Raw genomic sequence first — 7264 nt, forward strand, 5'->3', positions numbered from 1 at the left:
TTGTACTCATTTGTGTTGTATTTGTCTACACAAATGATAAGTGTTCAGGGAAAGTGACTAAAGACATTGATGGCTGTGGGTGACATTGTGGCCTTTATGAAACAGGCCTAGACACTGTCTCATTCTTAGGATGAAGAAGCCATCACCTCTGAACAAAATACATCAGGTCCTCAGAAGATAAGCAGTTTCCCAGTGCCTTTCATTCAAAGCACAAAGTAAACTACCTTGAGAACTGTCCAAAGCCAGCTTAGAATAATCAAATGCTCTCATAGAGGAAGTGAGTGGGAAATTTCAGAATTATCAGAACCATAGTGTAACAACATGGGTTGTAGGTATAGAACCCTTAGAGGGTAAGTGATAAACTACTGTCCATTTGATGAGTCTCTAGTAAGAACAGATTATCTTTTTGGAGCAACTGCAACTATGCAATTACTTAAAAGTACAGTGTCACACTACTAAAGCTCCAAACGTCAGAGTATCTTTTAAGTATGTGTACAGGGATGATTTTGCCATTTAAAAAATCAGCATGTAAATTAACATCAATGACCTATCTTATTTCTTTTAATTATTGAAATAAAAAGAAATGATGTTGCACTGCTTTTTGGTTCTACGGTCCTGTTGACTGTTATTAATAAAATATTAGTGAGTATAATCCATAAAGAAATTCCACCAACAAAATATTAAGTACCTAAGAGTAAAGCTGTGTGATTTTTATTTGGTGCCAAAGTTTATTGGTGCCAATTGGTGCCGCCAATTGACAGACACCATACAAAATATGCATATCTGCTCCGTAGGGAAAATATAAGTTATTAAAATCCTTGGTAGCTAGCCTTTTAGAGCAAAGAAAATGTTAGAAACTAACTTCATTTAGTTTTGTTCTTAAAAAACACATAGAAAGAAAAAAATTTCCTTTTATAGCATTTAAAAGATAGTTTTATGTATATAATATACAATATATGATATATGATTATATGACACATGATATATAATATGTAATAGTATATGCTTCATATTTACTGATAGAGTCTCTCAAGTGGTTGTACTCTTGATCTTTCTGCCTTAGTCTCTTAGTTGTTGAGATTACTAATGTGTACATGTGTCTAAGAAGTGTTTTGGGGGTTGAACGTTTTGTGGGTGGGTTGGTTTTTCTGGAGAGGAAGCAGAGACTGAAGGATTGGCTGACCACTAATTGGCCCAATTTGAGACCCATCCTATGGGCAAACACCAGTTTTTAACACTATTATTATACTCTGTTATGCTTGCAGACAGAAGCATGTAGTCTTCTGAGAGGTTCCGCCCAGAAGGTGATCCAGACAGATACAGACATCCACATCCAAACAGTGGATAGAGCCTGGGGACACTTATGGAAGAATAGGAGGAAGGTTCTCTGGCCCCAAGGGAGATAGGAACTCCACAGTAAGACCCTTGGGGCTCTCAGAGACTGAACCACCAACCAAAGAACATATACAGAATGGACTTAGGGCTCCCCACTCATGTGTAGCAGATGTTCAGCTTGGTCTTCATATAGTTCTGCACAACTGGAACAGGGGATATTCTTAAAGCTGTTGTCTGTCTGTGGGATATGTTCTACCAGCTGGGCTGCCTTGTCTGGCTTCAGTGAAGAGGAAGCACCTAACTCCACAAAGACTTGAAGTGCCTGGGTGGGGGACTATACTCAGGGAAGACCCCATGAGCTCAAAGGAGAAGGGGAGAGGAATGGGGGAAGAATTGTGGGAGTGGGCGGGATGCAGGGCAATGAGCAGGATGTAAAGTGAATAAGGTAAAAAAAATAAATTAATAAAAGAATTTTCTTTTTAAAAAGAATTTTTTCCTCATTAGTAAGTTTTAATTCTCTATACACATGAATTCTTTACAGAGTTGTTTCAAATGTTTTGGGAGCATTGCTTATATATTTCAGTTATGAGCCATAAAGAATAGTTATAATAAAATGATGGTGTCAAAGTAGATTAGCACTAGTGAAGGACTCACTGCCAAATTTTCTAAACTTTCATTAAATGCTCATATGCAGCTAAAAATCTATTGGTGTTCTAAGGTGTGTTAAAATGAACAGTGCACTTAGATGACTTCTTGCTACTGTAGCCTTTTGAAAAAAATAATTCTCAGCTGAGGAATATCAAATGACTGAGAAACACCTAAAGAAATGATCAACATCCTTAGTCATCAGGGAAATGCAAATCAAAACAACCCTGAGATTCCACCTCACACCAGTGAGAATGGCTAAGATCAAAAAATGAGTTTACAGAAGATGCTGGCAAGGATGTGGAGAAAGAGCAACACTCCTCCATTGTTGCTGGGATTGCAAGCTGGTACAACCACTCTGGAAATCAGTCTGGAGGTTCCTCAGAAAATTGGACATTGAACTGCCTGAGGACCAGCTATACCACTTCTGGGCATATACCCAAAAGATGCTACAACATATAACAAGGACACATGCTCCACTATCTTCATAGCAGCCTTATTTATAACAGACAGAAGCTGGAAAGAACCCAGATGCCCTTCAACAGAGGAATGGATACAGAAAATGTGGTACATTTACACAATGGAGTACTATTCAGCTATAAAAAAACAATGACTTCATGAAATTTATAGGCAAATGGATGGAGCTAGAAAATATCATCCTTAGTGAGATAATCTTATCACAAAAGAACACATACGGTATACACTCACTGATAAGTGGATATTAGCCCAAAAGCTTGGAATACCCAAGATACAATGTTTAGACTATAAAGCTCAAGAAGAAGGAAAAACAAAATGTGGATGCTTCCGTCCTTCTTAGATGGGGGAATGAAATACTCACAGAAGGAAATATGATGTCAAAGTGTGGAACAGAGACTGAAGGAAAGGCCACCCAGAGATTGCCACACTTGGGGATCCATACCATATACAGACACCAAACCCAGACACTATTGTGAATGCCAAGAAGTGTATGCTGACAGGAGCCTGATATAGCTGTCTGCTGAGAGGCTCTGCCAAAGCCTGACAAATACAGAGGCAGATGCTTGCAGTCAACCATTGAACTGAGAAAGGGGTCCCAGTGGAGTAGTTAGAGAAAGGACTGAAGTAGCTGAAGGAGTTTGCAACCTCATAGGTAGAATAACCAACAATAAACCAAAACCAACCAAAACCCCTAGAGCTCCCAGGGACTAAACCACCATTTCAAGAGTACACAGGGATGGACCTCTGGCTCAGGCTACATATGTAGCAGACGATATCCTTGTCAGGCATCAATGGGAGGAGAGGCCCTTGGTCCTGTCAAGGCTTGCTGCCCCAGTGTAGGGGAATGTCAGGGTGGGGAGGCAGGAGGGAGGGGTGGGGGGGTGGAAGAGCACCCTCACAGAAGCAGGGGGAGATGGTGGCTCCTGGAGGGGAAACTGGGAAAGGGGATACCATTCGAAATGTAAATCTACCAAAACAAAGATAAAATAACCCTGCTTGTCCAGCCTTTCCAGAAACAAGTTGGGCCTCTTAGAGCCTGAACCAGCTACATCTGAGAGGATAAGGCAGAGAATCAGCAGATCTCCAAGCAGGACTCTGAGTAAAATATTTTCAGATGCTCACTCTTCCTGGCATAGTACATATGCCAATTTTCCACACTGATTTAAAGGTTTTGTTTGATATAAATGTCATAAAACCAACAGAAATTGTGACTTGGAGTCCACAAATAGCTCAGATGGTATGTTTCACATGATTAGAATGTGTTCTTAGTGGGCATCCAAGTCCCAGCAGCTAGGTACTTTCCGATTCCACTGTTATCTGAAGGATATTGCACTCTACACAAAACATATCCTGTAGCTTCTGACTTCTTAAGGTTGTTTTGCTTTATTTTGTGTTTGAGTTTTGCCAGTTGAGGTAGGTTCTCACTATAGATAGACTCCTACGCTGCTTTAAACTTTTGTGTATATCAGCCTGTCCTTGGACTTACAACAATGTAACAGTCTCTGCTTCCTATGTGCTAGAATTACAAATCTCCATGCTAATACGTTTTAAAAAGAAAATTATACTCAACTGTCCTGTTTACAGAAAAAGTGTTAGTTAACTTGATATATGTATATATTTGGTAACCAGTTGCTAATATCTCTTTTAACAAGAGAATAGGAGTTCTAGGGGGAGGCTGGTTGAGTTGGGTACCATCTAACAAGAAAGAGAAAGAAAGGAAGAAAGGAAGAAAGGAAGAAAGGAAGAGGAAAGAAAGAAAGAAAGAAAGAAAGAAAGAAAGAAAGAAAGAAAGAAAGAAAGAAGGAAAGAAAGAAAGGAGGGAGGCAGGGAGGGAGGGAGGAAGGAAGGAAGGAAGAAAGAAAGGAAGAAAAAAAGAAAACATCTGAACAATCTCAAATAATATTGTAGATATTTGTGATGACAGCTCTTGAATCTAAAAATCCAAGGTGTTTCTTACATTCGTTTACTCAAAGGATGGTGTATTAGTAGCACTTTGTATCATGAAAACCTAAAATACAGACCTTAAGAAAGGTTAATCTAAATTCACAGATGACAGGAAGTGTCGCAAAGTCTCCAATACATCTGTAATCTTTTGAATTTCACATGACTTGCCCCTTTATGCTCCTAGAATAGACAGAATATTGGATGGACCATTGCTCAGACCCACTGAACTAATTCTTCTGCTTTTAACTAAAGTCTCCTATTTCTTTGAAAAGACCTCGTTTAAATTGCAGATGAATCTGGTCTGGGGAAAGGTGTCCCTAAAGAGAAAGTAAGTAAGTGCCCACGTTAGTGTTATCTTACTGTGTGCACCGGATAAATCTAGGGGAGATTGAACTAATCTAAAGTTCAACATCTGTTTCATTCGAAGTGGAACATTTGAAATTCAATGCAAAGAAGGACTTTCTGGCCCGGCTTTCATTCTGAACGACTAATTGCAGCAGTCAGCTTTCAATTTTTGAGTCCATAAAGCCCTAGAGTGAGCCCCAATAACAGTCCCATAAAGTAGCATTACAAGTCGATGGGTGTATTATAGGTTCCTTGCTGTTTTCAGTAGGAACCATATTCCATAATTTTATAAATTTTTGAATTTAGTAACATTGGGCATCGATAGTATCACAGTGACAATACCATTTGGGACTGGAACAGATTTAAGGTGGAATTTCTCACCTTTCTCCTGAATGGTTTTGAGGAAGCTACAGATTTTTTATCTCTTTAATGTGGAGGTGTAAATAACAGCAGTTACACTGAGAACGCTAATGAACGAATGTGTCAGGAGCATTAAGAAAATAGTATGTGTGAGCTCTTAGTCCAATAGCTGGTAAAGAGTGAGGAGTCGAAGCATGCTAACTATAATTAAGCATCATCATAACATTTTTACTCAGAACCGACCTTTAGATTTAGTAGTTTGGTTTATAGAACACATACATCAGGTGATGCTGTGTATTTCTTGAACGTTATCTCTGAGGAGCATGCACAAGGTCCCCTAAATCCACTCTTTTCGCTTCCACAGTGTTTGGATGAAACATATCCCAGGACTCTCTCCTTTTAAACGTTAAACCTCCTTCCAGTCTGTCCTGTCATGGCCTCCAAGACTATCTCCTTGTAGTCTCAGACTTCAGGACCTGCCAGTCTCATTTTGCCCTTAGCCTCATAATGCTAACCTGCTGTGGCTTCCTAGATTTCTCAGAGTACTCCCTCCAACTGGGTCAGGGCTGCTGCCAACTTCCTAGGCAGCATGCACCTATGGACCTCCTATGTTTACCATTTTCCTGAGCCATGGGGCTCTGCTGTGGGCTACTTGTTTCCTGAGCTGGCTAAAGAGAAGCATGTCGGTGTCTACTGAAGATACAAAAATAGCCCCATGCCTGTACTGTTCAGACTCGCAGATGCTTTTTCAGGATGGCAGTGGTAAAATTTAGGGTGCTATGGAAACCATGCCGGCCCTGGAGAAGGAGGAGAACCAGGCCCTTCTGGATTTTGATGAACTGGGCCCCACCCTAATGAATTCTTGGAGCACCACTTCTCTAAAGAGGAGGTGAAACTCACCAAGCAGATGCATGACACCTGTCCAACCTCTGCAGAGTGGCAGGCCTAAGCCTTAGATGAGCCTGTGCCTTTTCTTTTCTTTTTCTTGTCTCAAGTTTATTTGTAAAAACATCAAAGGACACTGGTCATCTGCAAATAGTGTGTAGGTGGGCGTGTCATAGCAGTCCATCTGTCTTCACACTGGCAGGAGCCTTTTCTATGGGGCCTTCACAGGGGCCTGGGCACCTTTGGGAGCCTGGGCTGGAGCTGAAGCCTGGGCCTTAGCTGGAGCTTTGGCCTCTGCCTTGGTCTGAACCTTCGGCTTTGGTTGGCAGAGCCTACAACCCTTGGCCATGTGGCTTCGAATCTTCTTCCCAAGCTTGGGGTGAGTGATGAAAGCCAGACATCTGAGTTTGGGGATGGAACCCCTTGGCATCTTGGACTTGATGGCTTGAGGCTTCACAAGGGCCTTGATAGCCTCTTCTTGAGCACTTGCAGCCTTTGTATTCTTGGCCTGCATCTTCTTCAGGCCTTTCTTGTTGTGCTTCTTGGCAAAGCCCATGTTCCTTGGGAATTTGGGGTCAACGCCCTTAAGAGATTCATATCTTTGTGACTGGAGTTTCTTGGTGCCATTACTCTGCCATAGCCCAGGTCTTTTCAAACTGCTAGCCTTCAAGTATCTGGGACATGCATGGTTTTCCAGATACTCTTCCGCTTTGCCCCAGCAAGTCTCAGACTTCTGCCTGAGCATCTCTAGCCACTAAGTAGCATTGAAATTGCCCCTGTAACCTCTCCTAAACTGTGAGGTAAATGAAAATAAACAGAACATATATACCTTTGACATTTTCTGATATGCAAATGTTTGGCACAATGAAATAAGAACATTTTCCTCTTGGCCTTGAAGTGTTAATATTTCAACATTGTTACCGCTGTTGTTCACACAAGTTCAACCAGTCACAGTTTATGCTTAGCTTTCCATGTTTGTTTCCTTATGTTATACAGACCTTGAAAGAGGAGGGCTCAGCATTTGTGTCTGCTATGTTTCTTAGGCCTGCCACCAACCAGGGACAAGGCATCCAAATACACGAGTCTGCGGGAGTCATTCCTTCTTTAAATGACCACAAACTGTTTGAAAATGTTCAAGAAAGCATGGTAGGGTGGTGTGCACTTGTTATCCAGCTGTTTGTGGGACTGAGGCAGGAGAGTTATGAATTTGAGGGTCATCTTGAGCAAAAGAGCAAAGTCTCTCTCTCTCTCTCTCTCTCTCTCTCTCTCTCTC

This window comes from Rattus norvegicus, chromosome 2 (assembly GCF_036323735.1).
Source record: "Rattus norvegicus strain BN/NHsdMcwi chromosome 2, GRCr8, whole genome shotgun sequence".
Lineage (NCBI taxonomy): Eukaryota > Metazoa > Chordata > Mammalia > Rodentia > Muridae > Rattus > Rattus norvegicus.